Source organism: Stegostoma tigrinum, chromosome 6, assembly GCF_030684315.1.
Source record: "Stegostoma tigrinum isolate sSteTig4 chromosome 6, sSteTig4.hap1, whole genome shotgun sequence".
Lineage (NCBI taxonomy): Eukaryota > Metazoa > Chordata > Chondrichthyes > Orectolobiformes > Stegostomatidae > Stegostoma > Stegostoma tigrinum.
This window is the reverse complement of record NC_081359.1, coordinates 39789713-39809427: the sequence shown is the minus strand read 5'-3', so window position 1 is coordinate 39809427 and position 19715 is coordinate 39789713.

Below are 19715 nucleotides of genomic sequence, written 5' to 3'. Positions count from 1 at the left end.
ATATATTTGCTGCACTTGGAACATTTGACTAATTCATATGGAAAGGTGTTTCCTTTTTAAAATATAATGTACCCTCCAATATTGTTTTCTCTCTCTCTCTTGATGAGAGCTAAACAAATAAAAGATCAATAGATCTGAAGAGTCATTTCAGATTCAAAATGTTAATTAAAACAAAATTTGCTGGAAAACTCAGCAGGTCTGTCAGCATCTGTGAAGAGAAATCAGAATTAACATTTTTGATCTGGTGACCCTTCCTCAGAACTTCCAAGAAAGGTTTTTTTTGTTTTTGTTTCTGTATTTGTTGCTGATTTACTGCATCCACTGTTCTTTTGGTTTTCAAAATGTTAACACTCTTTCCCTACAAATGCTGCCAGAGCTGTTGAGTTTCTCCAGAACTTCCTGTTTTTCGTGTGTGAATCATGATTAGTGATTAAAAGGATCTGTTTGATCCATCATAATGAATTCATGTTGTTCACTGTATTACACGATTGCTGCATGCGGTCACTATTACCTGCAGCTTCTATGCTGCAACAGAAAGTGGCGCATAATCAAGCACCACACAAGGAGAGCGTACACAACTGTATGTTTTAATTCCCTATGACAGAGACACACTCGTGAATAATTTAAAGAGGCATCACTGAGGCCAAGGCCATTGGCAACACTGGAGAGATTGATAATGAGGATCGTTAACTAATCCTCCTTATCTCATTCCACTTCCCCCACATCTCACAATCTCTTCGAAGTACAAACCAGAGATTGTGAAAGCACACATTTTCCTGCTCCATTATCAAAACATAAGACCTGTTATTTTTTTCAATTCAAATGAACAATAACTGGAACCTTGCAAATTGAGGAAGAAGAAAAAATGATGATTCAGGTGTATCATAATATAGATGTGCGACTGGTATGTATTTGATTGTTTTGTTTTAGAGCTCGGATTTTGGACATGTGGTATGTCAGGTTTGATTTGTTTTTAAGAAAACATTGAATGATTGACGTGTCAGTGTTTTAGACTGGGATCTGACTTACACAGTGATAACATCTGCTGAGATTACAACAGTTGGGGCTCTTGTGGCATTTATGGCTTCTCTCTGCATTTAAGAAGAATTTGTGTTTTTCTTTTAATGCGTACATGGTGGTTGGAGAAATGTAACAATTGCATTATGGTGAAGTTTATTGCAGGAATTTGAAAACTGAATGTTGCTAAGTATTTTCTGGAAGAGAGAGACATAGAAGATTAATTCAAACATTTGATTAAAGAAACTGAGACAAGTGGCAGAAACTTAAAGTAGAAACAAATACAGGGTTTTGCAAGGAGGAGATAGTTCAAGTAATTACTCAACGTTTTGAATTGGATGAAAGCACTGAAATTGGGATGCCATGGATTAAATGAAAAGACTTGAATTAGAAGAAAGATGGAGACTAAGGGGAAGTGAGAAGCAAGAAACACAAAGAGTAAAAGGGAGAAAGAGGTACAAAAACTTGAAATGGAAAGAAAGGAAAAAGTAAACCAAAGGAAGGTGGAATGTGAGGGCAGAGAGAAAAAAAAGACGCAAAAGAATATGGAAAAATCAGAAGGAGTTAAAATAAAACTTGAATTTCAAAATGATAGGCATTCCAGAGATCATGAGTTGGTCAAAGAAACATTAAAGGTTAAAAAAAATCTGGATGGTTCTGATTCCAGTTGAAAGTTTAATTTTAGTGAGAATAGATGTTTCATGTCTATATTCACAGAGGATATACTGTAAGGCATTTTGCAACATTCTGATAAAGTAGCTGGACAGATGAAGTGGCCAAAAAATTGAGCCATGATCACCCTGACAGCCACAGGAATGTAACTTCCTTGTCCTTCTTTGAGGCTGCAGATGTAGTTGTACCAATTAACAAATTTCCATCTTGACCCCTCTTGAGAACAAAAAGCATTTCTGAGCCATTGACTTTTGGGTTAAATACTTGTTCCTTCTGTAGATATATCCTACTTCTCTCACTTCCTCTCCCTTTCAGACATTTGTCTTACTCTGTTCCATTTGTCTTCATTCTGCAGATCATGTTCTGTTCCCAGGCCAGCCTTACCAGGTCGCTCGTCCTGAAAACAACTTATTTCAGTATGTTATTTCAAGTATCAGAATAAGACTGATGGTAGAGGAGAGAAAATTCAACCTAAAATAAGAAACCTTCAATAACATGGATAAAAGCACCATCAGCTAGAAGGAAAAATCTGGCAACTAACCTTCACAAGAATTCTAAATGGTGTTCATCGGGTTCTTTCATGCCAGCTAACATCACATTCAACAATGTGTGGAGAAGACAGATTGTTAACTGGATTGTGAAGTTTGAAACCAACGGGAGTGGCATATAATCTCCCTGGACACTGACATATGACCCCACTATTACAGTAATAGAGTTATAGAGGTGTATGGTACAGAAAAAGACACTTCAAGCCATCAGGTCTCTGCTGGTCAAAAATAACCACGTAACCATTCTAACCCCATTCTCCTACACATGATCCATAACCTTTAATGCCTAGTTCTGCTCCCATTCAGCAGTCATACACAATGGACCAATATGTGTTGACAATGGACCAATGAACTGTCCCATGTAACTCCTTTTCCATTTTTGATTATTGGGTTACTACATGGCAACTGAAAAAATGCATGTTTCAACTCTCCAGCAATAACTGTTTAATTGCATAAAAATTGTATCCTACCACAGAACATCCCAAGGTACTTCACATTGAAAATTTATTTTTCAGATGAAGCTACCGTTATAGTGGAAGCAAACTGCTTAGCTGTTTGCAAGACGCCTGGAATAAAGTGAGAAGCCTTGGAATTTTCAAGGGAATTTATCAAGTGACAGGCAAAGTTTCAGTCAACCTTTTGTGAAACTGCGAAAAGAGTTAAGGTTGTTTCAAAGGTATTTCGACAGCACTGCAAATGCAGGGAAAATATTAAGAAGTGTTAATAATCACTGGAATGGGGTGATGGAATTAATATAAAAATGTACAGCCACTCTTTTGATATTTAAAGTAATCTATCTTTTCTAATGTTCTCTTGTCTTTATGTATTAAAGAAAGGAATGAGGTGGGGACCTGGAGTTCATACATTTATTAGCTTATTGCCGGCAGTGTGGAAAATGTTTAAGAACGTTTAATGAGATTACATCAATTCTTTGTAAAAGAGCACATTAGTTTGAGGAGCAGTCAGAAAAGATTTAGAAGCAGAAAGGTTATATTTCCAAAATCATCTGGAACTCTTTGAGGTGATATCAAAATTAATGGTGTCTAACCAGTCGATAAAGTGATAGATTGTTGGAATTAAATTTTAATTAAATTATGACAGAATTTTATGCATTATATTTCCTGGCACAGAGCTATGCTCAATGGGAGTTCATACTAGGATTTCAGGTTTAGACATTAGCATGCACTTTTTGATTTCCTATTCATTAAAATTAATGGAGGAAAAATCATGCAAGGTATGCTGATCTCTATGTTTGACTTCTTGATATGTGCTCCTTTCAGACAAAGATCCAGATCAGCAATGCTCATTCTGCAGGCTGTCTCCCAAATGTATTTTATAACATTTCCACATGTGGAATTTCTAAAGATTGTAATGACAGCTGTATTGACAAGCATTTTAAAAGTTTTATTTATATTTTGGAACAGGGTGATGTTGTCAAAACCATATTTATTGTCCTTATTTTCTTGGGAAAGTGATGTTGCATCTTCTTGTGGTCCTTGTGCTGCTCACATGACAGCGCTAATTAAGCATACAGCCAGTCAAATTCAGTGTCTGGTGAATGATGGCCATTCACCCATTTTATGCATGTTGGAGAGCTTGCTGGTAGTAGTGTTGTCCCATAATGATGAAATAGTGTTGTGTTAAAAACTATCTGTTGTGATTATTACCTTGTCGGTTGACAACCTAAGTTTGCATATTATCCAATTTCTGCTGTAGGTCAGATGAGTTATGACTGGAATTGAACAGTGTAGAATTTTTAGTGATTGGCCCTGCTCCTGATATTAGAGTGTTAGGAGGATTATTGATTTAGCTATGTAGGGTGACTGGGCTGAGAATACCACTCTGAGGAAACATTTTTCAGTATCCTAGTGGTGATTGACCCTGACAACCATGTTCATCTTTCCTTATATCAAGTTTGAATCTAACCACAGATGACATTTTCCTCGAACTTTGCCTTTTGGAATAAATTTGGTGAAATGCCCTTTTATGTTTTTTATGAATGACAGGAGGACCCACTATTACCTCTCCCTTGGTATCTAACTCTTGCATCTATGTCTGGAGCTATATTACGATAAATCTCAAACTGAAAAGTTTGGGCAAAACTTAAACTGAGTATCAATGTGCAGGTTGTTGCTGAATAATTGCAGAAATAATTTCTTGCATCATATTTACTGATGATTGGCAGATGTCTGATTTGGTGACGCTGTTTAGAATTATCTTTTTGTATGAAAAAAAACATTATGACTAGATTGGAAGGGGGGATGAGCTTCCATCTTTTAAACTCTTCTGGATATTTAACGTCTTTCTAATCTCTTCTTCCTTTTAGACCATAAAGCGAAAGCACTTCAACTAAAATGTAGTTCACTGGAACATATGGAGAGAATTACCAGAATTTTATTTGAGTGAAAGAAAGAGACATTTTGTTACTTACTAATCCTGAGGAGAAATAATAGAATAGACCATCAAACATATACAAAGATCAAATGATTTTAAAAAATGACAGTGGTACAGATGGTGAGAAATAAGGTTATGTAGATTGAAGCATCTTTGAGGTGTTAGATTTTAGGCCAGGGGCCACAGTTGATTAATATTTGACTACTATCAACAGCAGTAGCAGAAATTACGGTCATCTTGAGTGATTAGTTGTTTTTCAAAGTATTTTTGCCAGGCACCATCTTTTCTCCAAGATGATGAAAGAGGCAGGCAAGGAGAAAGTGAAAGAACAAGTCTTTTAGGTTTCACTATTTTAATTCTGCATTTTTCTCCATTACCCACACCTCAAAAATACTATTCAAATGTAGTTTAGTGTGCCTAGCTCCATTGTCTTTCCAAACTGGCTAACCAATGTTTGGCCTTTCTTCTCCCATGAACAAACAGGTGATGTGAATTGCTTAGTATTGATTCAGTTGCCTGAGTTTGGTGTCTTTGAGAAAAATGATAATTTCACTGTAGGCTTTTCTTATGGATCTCACAAAGCTTGCCTCAATCTATAGTCAAGTGATCACAGTTGTTAATCAGGTCCATGTTTATTCCTTTGTTGAAGGTATTTGAGTCCATGAAAAGTCTCACCTACAACAAACAGCTGATGGAAGTTAAAATTCAATTATCCATTTTCATTCCTAGCAAAGTAAGCATTGTAAGGAAACATTTACCCCACCAGGTGAATTACAGTGTCACAGATATACTTGACTGGTTCTGCTAGGTTCATAAATAAGTGTATGAGCACTTCATTACAAGTTGTGACAGTGCCTGTTGCCATGCTGTACAATGTAATCAGCAACTTCTTTATGACTTATGAAGTGAACTGAATTGGCTGGATACTGGTGTTGGTGATATTAAGGAGCTTAAAAAGCAACTGTCACTTTGGCTATTATAAGTATTTTAACCCGGTATCTTCCAGTGATATCACTAACTCTAAACAAGGTTTGACTCCAAAGCAAACAAAAGCAGACATTTTTGGAGAGGCTCAGCAATTCTGGCGGCATCAGTGGAGAAGAACAAAATTAACATTTTAAGCACAGTGATCCCACTTCGGAAGTGTTTTATTTCCATTGGTTGTGAATCAGCTATGCTGCTTTTAAAGATAATAAAGTGTGAGGCTGGATGAACACAGCAGGCCAAGCAGCATCTCAGGAGCACAAAAGCTGACGTTTTGTGCCCAGACCCTTCATCTCAGTTTTTGTGCTCCTAAGATGCTGCTTGGCCTGCTGTGTTCATCCAGCTTCACACTTTGTTATCTTGGATTCTCCAGCATCTGCAGTCCCATTATCTCTGCTGCTGCTTTTAAAACCTGCTTCTTAATGACAACATTTCCTTCTCTTGGAGCTGCCAAAGTCGATCACAAAGAGGTAAATTGAGCATGAAGAATTCCAGCGTCACTGCAGGGTCCATTGATTTTCCATCCATTTATTTAAATAGATATGAATCCTGCAGGAGTTTTAAACCTATTTCCACCTGATTTTCCAACAGCTAATTTAAAAGGTTGGAAAATCTAGTGAGCACATTATGGGAATATAATTTTCTTTTTTGTGTACCTTTGAACTCACGCTTTAGATTCCATTATTGATAGAACACGTCTGTTTCATTTCATTATCTTCTATTTCTTCATACTTTTCTTCTTCCTGATTAATTCCAACTTCTATTCTGCTGTTCAAACATACTTTCAAAGTAAGGGGTCTCCTTGTCAACCTGGAGACAATGAGGACATTTTCTTTCAAAGCATCATTGCTGTTTGGTCTCTGGAGAAGATAATTTAAATGGAGTTCTGGGCATTAAATGTAATGAAGGCTAAGTTGGAAAGATATTTTATTTACAAAGAGATTCAAGAATTACATGGTGCAGACAAGGAAGTGGAGTTGAATTAGTTACAGTTAATTAAGAGTTAAACTTTCAGTAAAAGGTAACCACATATAGTTGAAGGCAGTTTATATGAATACAGCTATACTGTCAATAGATACAGTCAGCCTTGGGTAGAATACAGACAACGTCCAACCTATACCCTAGGGTCTTAGAGGAAGTCGTATCAGAAACAGAGTATTTATTGGTCAGAATATTACAAAATTCAGTAAAGTTGCAAAGGTCTTAATATCACTAAAATAAAAAGGAAGGCAGAAATCAGGTAACCATAGGCTAATCGGTTTAATATCTATCTTTGGGAAATTGTTAGAATCCATTATTAAAAAAGCAATAACAGGACATCTGGAAAGTCAACACAATCGTCGGAGTCTTACAGCTTTACTGAAAGATGTATTGTGTTTGATTAAATTGTGAGAGTATTTTGAAGATACAACAAGCAAGGTGGACAATGGGGATCCAACAGACTTCTAGAAGGTGCACAATAGGTTAATACATAAAATAAGAATAACAAGTGTTACATGTAATTTATTAGGTCAGACAGAGGGCAAGCTAACCAACAGAAAGCAGGGAGTCGGATAAATGGGTCTTTTTCTGGTTGGCAAAATGCAAATGTTAGGGTGCCACAGGGTTTTGTCCTTTGAGTCTAACTATTGAAAATTTATAATAACTTGGATGCAGGGATAGCAAGTATAATAGCCAAATTTGCAGATGATTCTATAATAGGTGGGGAAGTAGTTGCAATGAAGGAATAAGAAAATTACAAATGAATATGGATAGTCTAAGTGAATTGTCCAAAATTTGGTAGGTGTGTTTCATGTGGATAACTGCAAGGTAATCATGTTTTGTTGGAATAATATAAAGGCAATATTATTTAAACGGAAAGAAATTCGAGAATGCTTCATTGCAGAGGGATCTGGGTATCCTTGTGCATGAAGGTTATGAGGATTCCTGCCTCTGCTGCTCTCCCAGGCAGTGCATTCCATTTTCCCTCCACCCTCTGGGGAAAAATGTTTTCCTGAAATCTCCCCTAAAACTATGCTCTTCATCCTAAAATTATGGATCCTTCTTATTGAACATTGAATTAAGGAGAGCAGTTGCTTCCTACTGACCCTGTCCATGTTTTTCATAATCTTACACATCTCGATCAGTTCCCCCTCTTGTCATTTGAACAATTGAGCAAGGAAAAAAAAACGCGTGATGGATACTGATGAATTAGAAGGTGAGGGCGCAGCCTTCCAAAGAGGAAGATGAGGATGCAGAGAAAAAGAAGCTTCACCTTCTGTATGTTAGAGAACAGTAGCATCAAGCATTACAAGTCAGGCAGACTTAACTGATATCTGTTCCAGTAGATGAGACCTGGGGGAACAACTATTCATTGGCTATAAAACTATTGGTGCTCAGTCATCTTCTATTTTGAGAGGCAAATGCACCTTCCCTTTGTTTTTTCTCCATTAGCTTTTACTGTTTTTGAATAAAAGTAACTATATTGAAACATTTGATGTCTTTAGCAGAAAGAAGCTGTCTATGATTGACAGTCAGCTGAATTCTGTTAAGATTCTGCCTAATGAAAGCCTGGATGGTATGGTTTTTCAAGTATTTTTACTTGCAGTTATCTAATACTTCCAAAGCAACAGGTACAACTAAAATGGCATCTTAAACATAATTAAAGTTGCAAGGTGTTTCGAAGGATCATTCTAAATTGAAATACGGCCAAGGTAAAGATTTGATCCCCCATTCACTGTTAACAGACTCCATGGATCAGTTCTAATCTGGTAAGGGCCCAGGAATCAAAAAGCTGTCTGAAGCCAATTTAGTTTTCATGTTAAATTCTTGAAAATTAAGCTGAACAAGTTAATTAAAGTGTGTCACAGTTAAGGATAAATTAACTTACTTGGCAGGCAAATAGCTTGATGACAGGGAGCAGTAAATGATTATACATGGATAAAATGTCATCTGCCCCAATGACAGTAAATCACAAAACCAAATTTTCTGTTCTCTCTGTTGTCTGCATTGTTCAGATCGGTGATAATGGTATGATTTACAGTTTTATGCAATTTACTGTAAAAGGAAACCATTTAGAGAGATGAGCATTATAAAAGCCATTGAATGGGGTCTGAATCAATTAAACATATGGGCAAATGACTAGGTGGTAGATTTAAATCTGAAGTAATGTCAGGTAATGCTTACTGGTGCAGGAAAATATTTTAGAAAATGAGGATTGGATTTCATGTCATCTCATAGAATCCCTGCAGAGTGGGAATGGGCCATTTGGCCCAACAAGTCCACACTGCCCCACTGAAGAGCATCCCACCCAGACCCATTCCCCTACCCCTGTATTTCCCATTTCTAACCCACCTAACCTAAACATCCCTGAGCACTACGGGCAATTTAGCATGGCCAATCCACATACTCTGCTCAAATTTGGACTGTGGGAGGAAACCGGAGCATACGAAGGAAATCCACGCAGACAAGAATAAGAATGTGCAAACACCACACAGACAGTTGCCTAAGGCTGGAATCAAACCAGGTTCCCTGGCGCAGTGAGGCAGCAGTGCTAACCACTGAGCCACCATGCCACCCAGTCAGGCTACAATAAGTGCTCCTGAAAGAGCGAAAGTGATAACATTTCAATCTAATAATGTCAAAGAAATTTGTTTTGAGATACGTTGTTCCAGTTGGACAAAAGTAGCTTACAACATCAGATGTCTTTAATGCCACACTATCTGAAATTTAGTGATGGATGGCCAAAAACTGTCCTTGCTTCTAGTTGTGGTCTCACATACTGGAGTCTGGAGTTGCCATTTCTTCATGCATATTGTCTGTGAACATTAATGTTCGAGCCTCTAATTTTTCCTTCATCTCATGGCTCCCACCCTGACCATCTGCATATGTTGAAATTGTGGGTCAATATGAACCTGTTTAGCCACATTATGAATGCACTTCCATGACCAACATTTTCTGGGCAACACCTGAACGCGGAGCTTCTAACTCAGCAAGGACTCTACCTAAGAAGTCCTTAGTTCAAGTAAGACAGGCTATTTCAATTTTTTAAAATTACACCTTTGGGAGACAAAAAAAATCTACTATTTACCAGTATGAAATCATGGAAATTGCAAAGAAGTTCAGGATAAAATAAAGGATCATAATTTGGGTAAGCCTAAGGGATTTCCCAGTTGGGCAAACTAATTTCAATGAAATGCAAGCAATTGTCTTTTATTAAGTTGACAACAAATCTGGCCTCACAGTAACACCGTCAAGATTCCCCTTTTTATGCCAAAGAATCTCAATTTGAAATGAACTTAAAACACTTATGCTTTTGGCTAACAATACAGAAAAAAAGCTGGAAGGGTGACCATGCTAAAACAACATAGAAATGAACAGTGATGATAATCTTGCAGGTGTGTGGCTTGATGGAGTGAATAAAAACACTGCACGTTAAGAGCAGTATGAAACAAAATGAAGATAAATGTAAGATGTGAAAAAAGGCTGTGATTACCCTCCACTCACTGGGAATAGTAAGTCAATGTTACATAATTCTGGACTGCATATGGAAGGCATTTTTTTGTTTTCTATCTGATAATGTTCAAATGTGGCCAATTAGTCATGTTATTCAGAAATTTTGAGTAAATATTAATATCCTAGAAGGACTTTAATACACGGAAGATGATAAAGACTAATAGAAAAGATGACTCTGGAGCTTCAAATAATGATCATACACATAACCAGATGAAAACATAGGCTTTTTGGAAGAAAGAAGATCGAGATCATGATTTAAAAGTTTAAAAGCTGTAAATATAAATTCCGCAAATTACAGAGTGGTTAGCTTTAAACATGAACTTGCACATTGAGATTTTATCCATACTCATGAAAATATAATCAGTACTTGTAAAAATCCTGGAGGTCCTGGGTCACCTGATTACATGGATTATTCATGTTCTTTGATTTTTGTGCATTGAAATGTTTCTGTTTTTACAAATGAATATTTGAATTCATGCTTCTCGTAAATGCTTAGACTTCTGGAATTTCAAACAAATAAAGTCATATTGTCTGTAATGAGATCATAGAGGATTGATTCCATGAAAATTGCTTAACAAATTGAGTAAAAAAAAAAGAGGCCATATACCTCAATTTAATTGAGTCACAAATGCACTCACTGTTTGATTGAATCTTGAAGCTTCTGCTAACATTCATACTGCTTAATTTCTTTGCTCTCTCCTACCATGGCTGGATGATCAGTGAGAGCTTTAAGATTTTTCCTCCTATTACAAGAGCCATACAGGCTGTTTGGTCCTACTTGTCTGTGCCAACCAGATTTCCTAAACTGAACTAATCCCATTTGACCCAGATCCCTTTTCCTATCTATTGTACCTGCACAAAATGTCCTCTAAATGTAGCAGTTCTACTCGCTTCTACCACTTCTTCTGGCAGATTGTTCCATTTAAGTACCACCCTGTGTGAAAAGGTTGCCCCTCAGGTCCCTTTTAAATCTTTCCTCTCTTACCTTAAACGTATGCCATTCAGTTTTGGACTCCCTACGCTGGGCAACGGCCTTGGCTATTCACCTTATCCATTATACCTTATTCACCTATTTCCTTCCCTAAAAACTCATGACGTCCACAATGACAAGACTGTTGGATACTTAACAGAGGCAGCAGAATTAAAACATGTAAATAAACCTTGCTTAGAATTACACATATAACCCGAAAGAAAAAGAAAAACAGCCATTCCAACCTGGTCTCTCTTTCAACAAGGCATGTAAATGTGGAGTGCCATGACTGTGAAGTGAGACATGTGTCAGTCGTAAGCAAATTACATCTGAGATGTGGAACTGATCATGTGAACTCGGGAAAACCATAACACCCTGTCCCAAAATGCAACTGCTGCTAATTTCAAAGCATCAGCATGCTGCCTGTCACAACTAAATCCCCCTACCCTTCTGGGGACTGTATCCGTTTATTCCCACCTTATTCATATATTTGTCAAGACACACTTTAAAAGCCACTATTGTATCTGCTTCCACTATCTTTCCTGACAGCGAGTTCCAGGCACCCACCACACTCTGTGTAAAAAAACTTGCCTCATACATCACCTCTAAACCTTGCCCCTCGCAGCTTAAACCCATGGCCCCTGGTAACTGACTTTTCCATCTTGGGAAAAAGCTTCTGACTGTCTAGTCTGTCTATACTCTTCATAATCTTGTAGACTTCTGTCAGTTCCCCCTCAAACTCCGTCATTCCGGTGAGATCAAGCCAAGTTTCTCCAATGTCTCCTCATAGCTAATGCCCTCCATATGAGGCAACATCCTGGTAAATCTTTTCTGTACCCTCTCCAAAGCCACCACATCCTTCTGGTAGTGTGGCGACCGTCTTGCATGATACCTGCTGTGCAGCTTCGGAACATTGAAAAACCAAAACATAGAAAATGAGAGCTGGAGTAGGCCATTCAGGCCTGCTCCACCATTCAAAAAGATCATGGTTGATCATCCAACTCCATATCCTGCTCCCCCTTTTTCCCCTACACTTTGATCCCTTTATCCCTAAGAACTATATCTAACTCCTTCTTGAAATATTGAATATTTTGAAATCAAATGCTTTCTATGACAGAAAATTCCACAGGCTCCCTACTTTCTGGGTGATGAAATTTCTCCACATTTGAGTCACAAATGATCGACAATGTGTCCTTAAACTGTGATATACTAGTTCTGGACTCCCCAGCCGTAGAGACATCTTTTCTGCATCTACCCTGTCTAGTCCTGTTACAATTTTATAGACTACTTTGATATACCTCTCATTTTTCAAACTCTACCAAATATAGGCCTAACTGATCCAATATTGCTTCATAGTTCTAAAAAAGGGTCACTGGACCTGAAATGTTAACTCTGCTTTCTCTCCACTGAAGCTGTAGAGCTGCTGCATTTTTCCAGCAATTTCTGTTTTTGTCTCTTCATATGTCCGCCGTGCCATTCCATGAATCAGTCTGGCACTCCATCCATAACCAAAGCATCCTTCCTCAGATAAGGAGATGAAAACTGCACACAACATTCCAGGTGTCCTCACGAATGCCCCACCTAATTGCAACAAAACTTGCCTGTTCCTGTACTTGAATCCTCTCACTAAGAAGGTGAAAATATTTTCTTGACTGCCTCTCCACCTGCCTACTTACTTTCTACAACTGGTATACAAGAACACCCAGGTCTTATTGGGACTCCCTCTTTCCCAACCTATTGCCATTTGGAAAATAATCTGCCTCCCATTTTTGCTTCCAAGTGGATAATCTCACATTTATCCATATTATAATTAATCTGCTATGAATTTGCCTCTTCACTCAACTTTACCAAATCACACTGAAGTGATCTTGCATTCTCCTCAAAGTTCACCCTCCCTCTGATCTTTTTCATCTGCAAGTTGTGATATTACATTTAGTTCTCTCATCTAAATTATTAATATATGATGTTAAAGTTTGGGTACAAGTTATGATCTGCATTACTGTGCCAGTTACTGCCTGCCACTTGACCATTTATTAACATTTAATGCCCATCCCAAGTTGCCCTAAAGACAGTGGTAGTGAGCTGCTTTATTGAATCACTGCAGTCCATGTGCTATAGGTCAATGCGTTTAAGGAGGGAGTTCAAGGATTTTAACCCAAAGACACTGAAAGGATGGAAATATATTTGTAACAAAGGGCAGTGACTGGCCTGAAATGGAAACTTGCAGGTGGTGATGCTCTAATATATAGGAGGATTGGAAAGACCCATCTAAAGAGTCATAGTGAGTTGCTGCAGTGTGTCACGTAGATGGATCACACTGCTGCCACTGAGTGTCAGTCATAGGGGTGTGAATGTTCAAGATGGTGATCGACTTAATGTCAGCTATAGTCAATCTCCACCAGACCTCTAGAGTTCATCTCTTTGTCCATGTTTGGACCTAAAATTTAATGAAATCAGGGGCTAAGTTACCTTGGCAGAACCCAAACTGAGTGTCAATGAGCAAGTGAATATTTTCAAGTGCTAGTTTTTGGGACAGTCAATGACATTTTCCATCACTTTGTTGATAGAGAAGACTATTGAGGTGTCAACTGGGCATGTTTGGTTTGACTTGCTTTTTTCTGTACAGGACATACCTGGTCAATTTTTTACTTCGTTGAGTAGATGTCAGTGTCATAGCTGTACTGGAAAAGTTTAACTATTGGTACAGCATTCTGGACGACAAATTGTCAGTGCTATTGCTGGAACATTGGCAAAGCCTATAACCTTTTCAGTATCCAGTGCAGGACATACCTGGTCAATTTTTTACTTCGTTGAGTAGATGTCAGTGTCATAGCTGTACTGGAAAAGTTTAACTATTGGTACAGCATTCTGGACGACATTCTTGATATCACATGGAGTGAAATGAATTGGCCGAAGACTGATATCAATAATACTAGGGAAGAGGTCAAGGTGGATTATCCAAATGAGGCTTCTGGCTGAAGATGAGTAAAAATACTTTGGTCTTGTCTGATGTTCTGGAAAACCCACTATTTATAAAAGCCATCCCCATTGTTGTGGATCTGCATTGCATGTAGGACAGATCAAGAAAGGACAATAGATTTCCTTCTGAGCCAAATGGACTTTGCAACAATCAACACTGGCTACTTGATCACCAGTAATGTATTTTTTGGTAATTTCCAGGTTTTTAATCAAACACTAAATTCACTTTCTGCCATGTGCCATTTGCCCAGAACATTGGCCTCTGTCTCAGAGTTATTAATTAAAATAAAATGTTGAAACCCACCAACAGGTATGGCAGCATCTGTAGAGGGAAAAAAAAAGTCAACGTTTTTAGTCCAGTGACCTTTTGATTCTTTGTTTGATCTTAGGACTACTAGTTCAGTGACATTAAACTCTTCATAAGTGTTTTGTCTTGGTGAGGTTACATTTGTTTACATTCCTCAACCTTAATGCGTTTCCTGACCATTTTGTCTTTTACTGTTGAATACATGTTAAAATAGATACAGAGGTGAAAATTGAAACGTGAAGATATGTAAATAACAAATGTTGAGAATACGCAGCCGGTCAAACATCATTTATCCAAATAATCACAAGGTTGATAACCTCTTGTCAGAGCTGTTGTTGGAAAGGAGACAGAAAGCTGCACGAGAAAAGAAACACAGATCAAATGACTAAATACTCCATGGAATATGACAGGGTCTTTTGGTCAATGGAAATGCCAGTAGAAAACAACTGTCAACAGGTTAGACAACAAGTAATAAAGGTTATAAGATGAGGAATGTTTTGACATTTTACTTGATTATCTTTGGGGAACGGAGAACATTCTGAAGAACTAAGTAATCAGTTAGAGTAGATTTCTGATTTTAGTGAATACAAGATGAAAGTTTTTGCACGAGCAGGGCATACTTGGAATTAAGGAACATGTGTTGTTAATCAACCCATTGAAATTAGGATTCATGATACATGTATTGAACATTGAGTGTTGGAGTTTGATAGGCAAAAAATATACTATGTTTTGCTGTCACTTTACCAACTAGTGAGTTTAGGGCTTCCTTTCCCTTTTACTTTCACTAACTGCAGTCTCAAATCTATTTTAGTTAATACTTGCTTTCACTTTTGCATATAGAACATAAGAACTAGGAGCAGGAGTAGGCCAATCAGCCCCTTGAGCCTGCTCCACCACTCAATAAGATTATAGCTGATCTTTACATGGACTCAATTCCACTTACCCACGTTCTCACCATATCCCTTAATTCCTTTATTGTTAAAAAAAATCTACCTTAGCTTTAAAACCGTTTACTGAAGTAGCAGCAACTACTTCACTGTGAAAGGAATTCCATAGATAAACAACCCTCTGAGTGAAAAAGTTCCTTCTCAATTCAGTCCTAAATCTGCTCCCTCTAATCTTGAGGCTTTTCCCTCTTGACCCAGCTTCACCTGCCAGTGGGAACATCCTCTCTACTTCTATCTTATCTATTCCCTTCATAATTTTATATGTTTCTATAAGATCCCCCCTCAACCTTCTGAATTCCAATGAATATAATCCAAATCTACTCAGTCTCTCCTCATAAACTAATCCCCTCAATGCAGGAATCAACCTAGTGAGCCAGTACTTCCTTCCTCAAGTAAGGAGACCAAAACTGCACACAGAACTCCAGTTATGGCCTCACCAGCACCTTGTACAGCTGCAACATAACCTCTCTGTTTTTAAACTCAATCCCTTTGGCAATGAAGGGTGAAATTCCATTTGCCTTTCTAATTATTTGTTGTACCTGCAGACCAACCTTCTGTGATTCATGGACAAGGGCACCCAGGTCCCTCTGCATAGCAGCATGCTGCAACTTTTTTACCATTCGAGTAATAATCCCTTTTACTTTATCATACTTTATTCAGTACTTTATACAGAATTGGAAATGTCTGGTAGTTACTCAGATGAGATGAGATTCTCACGAGTGAACATTAAGAAACCTGTTAACAAGGATTATCAGTTGTTATCACCTTCATTACTAGCTAATCTCACCTCATTAAGATGCAGGCTCCTATTCTCCCACCCAAGGCAGAAATTAGACATTCAGTATTTCTGACATGGAAGTCTGCATCGATACTTGCTAACTCCAGCTCACTACTTACTCTTCCAGGCTTCAAACTCAACAGCCAGCACCAGATGTTCTCAGGGCACACTTCATTGGTAGCAACAAAATGCAGCCCACATTATTGACATTGGCATCTGGCAAGTCCCAGCCTCACTGCCCTGTCAGAGCACACTGCTGATTCACTTACAACATGTTTCTACACTTTAATACTCTGATGAAGAGTCATCTAGACTTGAAATGTTAGCTTGCTTTCTCTCCATGGACACTGCCTGACCTGCTGTGATCTCCAGCAATTTTTTTTATTTTCAGTACAAATTCCAGCATCTGCAGTAGTTTGCTCTTAGTTTATGCTGCACTGGATTGAAGTCAGAATACTGGGGTGCAGAAGGAATGACAATAGTGAAGGGGAGGTTCTCATTCTATGGGAGTGGGGTGGGGGTGATGGATGATAGAGAATTTAAGAGTGTGGGATAATGGGAGAAGAGAAGAAGCTCATCAACAGTCAGCAGAAAACTGGCTTTGGTGATGGGTCAGTGAACAGTGGACTAATAGATCTGCAATGTTTACTTGCTATGCCTAAGGCAGACATAATAGAGTACAGAAGAAGATTTTGATAGGCAGCATGCTGGGGACTTGGTTAAATTCAAAGCTGATGAAATTGATAGTGAGGGCTATGAAAAAGCAGTGTTTACATTTGGGGACTCGTCAATAGGAAGAGGCTGAGTGAGAGACTCACTGTTTTTCTGGAGTAGCAACTGTTGTCTTCCCATATGCTGTAAGCAACAAATGCACGGGGCTGCTACCACACCTGATAAGTAAGTGAGATAAGTGTTTCCTTCTGTAAGGGAGGAGGATTCAGTCTTGAGCAATGAGGGGAACTTCACAGAGTAACAACATTTGCACAGACATTCATACAGCACAGTGAAATACATTTGAGGCCAATGCATGCAAAGTAAACTTTAGACAGGAATCCACTGCTGGGATATAAATCCTTTGCCATATCATGCAGCATTATGAATTAAACCCACTAATGGCTATGATTCAATAACGAGGTTTGTCTATCTGGAAAGATGGAACCTAGTTGCCAAAATAGCAATTACCTGCCATCTACTCATTACCTGTATGTGGTGCAGGAGCTGCCCACTTCAGACCTTGGACCATTGAATATCATGTAGTGCTAGAGATGGCTATGCCTGTTCCTTCCAAGTCATAATTACTGCTAGACAGACATTCTGATGAAAAAGAGTGAACATACATTTAAGTGTAAACAATAATATTAATGTATTACCTTTGCCACTTAAGTGTCATTAGAAGGTCTTCTTTCTCTTCCTCTAAATACAACTCATTACAATCCAATATTCCACAGCTGGGCGGAGGAAACCTGCCCTACAGTCAAGCCCATCGTCCTTAGATGTTTGTTTGGGAAACCCCCGACTGGGACTTATGTATCTTGAAGGCCTAGACCTGCTGATTATGACAAGAGGTAGACTTACCCTCTTCAGCTTGAACTCACAAGGTCAAAGGATGGCAGATAAGATAGAAACAGAAGGCCAGGCCACCTCAAGAGTGCCCTGAGAGTAGATTTCTAGAGAGCCATAACGTGGTTTCCCAACCATCTGGGTGTATGATACCGCTGTCTCCTTTTTAAGAAGGGGTGTTTAGTGGTCCCTCGTCCAGCTGTCACCTTGCAGTGAGTGTTGCTTAGAGTGATGCAATACATATCAGGCAGATTCTCACATTGCTTGAGCAGATTTTCCATGGAAGATGCCAATCTGTCCATGCAGGCAGACAGGCAACCATATACCTGAGGCAGCAGTGTTAGAACAGCATCTCTGGAATCCTGTAAGCTTTGTGTCAGGGTTTCCCAGTGCCTCTGAAATATCTGCCTACTGCGCCTGTGTCTGCTTGTGTATTTTAACACAGTCACTAATTGCTGACACCATGGGTTGTCCCGCACAGGGCTGAGTACATTCCTGGTCTCAGCAATGGTCTGAATGTTAGTGACCTGCGGTGTTTCTTCCTCAGCCAGCTATGGAGATGTGGCAGTAATATGATCAGTCTGTGCTCCTGACTAATTTAGTTAAAATATTGAGAGGCATCAGCATCTGAGATGGTGGGAGGTGCAGGAGGCTGCCTTCTGACGTTTCTTGAAGCCTCTCTTGTCCTCAGGAAAGAAAAATGCCTTCATGACTTCCCTCTTGAACACACAGACCATGGAAGTCCCATTGTATTATAGAAACTCTACAGTGTAGAAGCAGGTTATTCAGCCCATCTAGTTCACATCAATCCTCCAAAGAAAATCCCATGCAGACCCATGTCCCTACCCTATCCCAGCAACCCTACATTACTCATCACTAATCCACTGAGCCTGCACACCCTTGGAAACTATGGGCAATATGGCATGGTCAATCCAACTAACCCTCATACCTTTGGACTGTGAGAAGACACATCGGCAAATCCATGCAGACACGGGAAGAATGTTTATGTGGAGTTTGCCCAGCCATCCGAGGGTGGAATTGAACCCAGGTCTCAAGATACTGTGAGGCAGACGTGCTAACCACTGAACAACCGTGCTGCCCTGTCGTACGTTCAGAAGACAAAAGAGAAAATGCAAGATAATAAAATGTGAGGCTGGATGAGCACAGCAGGCCAAGCAGCATCTCAGGAGCACAAAAGCTGATGTTTCGGGCCTAGACCCTTCATCAGAGAGGGGGATGGGGTGAGGGTTCTGGAATAAAATTTATTCCAGTACCCTCACCCCATCGCCCTCTCTGCTGAAGGGTCTAGGCCCGAAACATCAGCTTTTGTGCTCCTGAGATGCTGCTTGGCCTGCTGTGTTCATCCAGCCTCACATTTTATTATCTTGGATTCTCCAGCATCTGCAGTTCCCACTATCTCTGATACAAAAGAGAAAATGCATTGGGTAGAATTTTGAGGCATGCAAATAATATACTTCCAGTGGAGATAATGGGAGAGCAGTGCAACAATGAAAAATGCTTTGTATTCTTCTGCCAGGACATGGAAATTTCAACATCTTTGTTAGACTTGGCCTGACCCTCACCAGCTAAAGATAAGACCCTGTCCTCCAAGTGAGCGAGAAACCAAAATGCCCTGATTCTTCTTTTTCACCCAATGAGCTGCAATCTCTTGTAATGCGAGAATGGGAAGTATGAGTGAAAAATGTTGAATAAGGTTCAACATCAAGATCCAGGGAGAACTAATAAATTGGATACAAAACTGGTTTGAAGTTAAAAGACAGATGGTGATGGGAAAAGTTTGCTTTTCAAACTGAAGGCCAGTGGCCAGCAGTGTGCCACAGGCATCAGTGCTGGTAGACCATAATTCATCATTTATGGAATTGGTTTGGATAAGAATTTAAGCAGATATGGTTAGTAAGTTTGTGAATGAGCATTGAGTATAGGAGTTGAGATTTCTTGTTGCAGATGTACAAGATGTTGGTGAGGCCGCACTTGGAATACAGTGTACAGTTCAGGTTACCCTACCGTAGAAAGAATATTATTCAACGAGAAAAATTGCAGATAA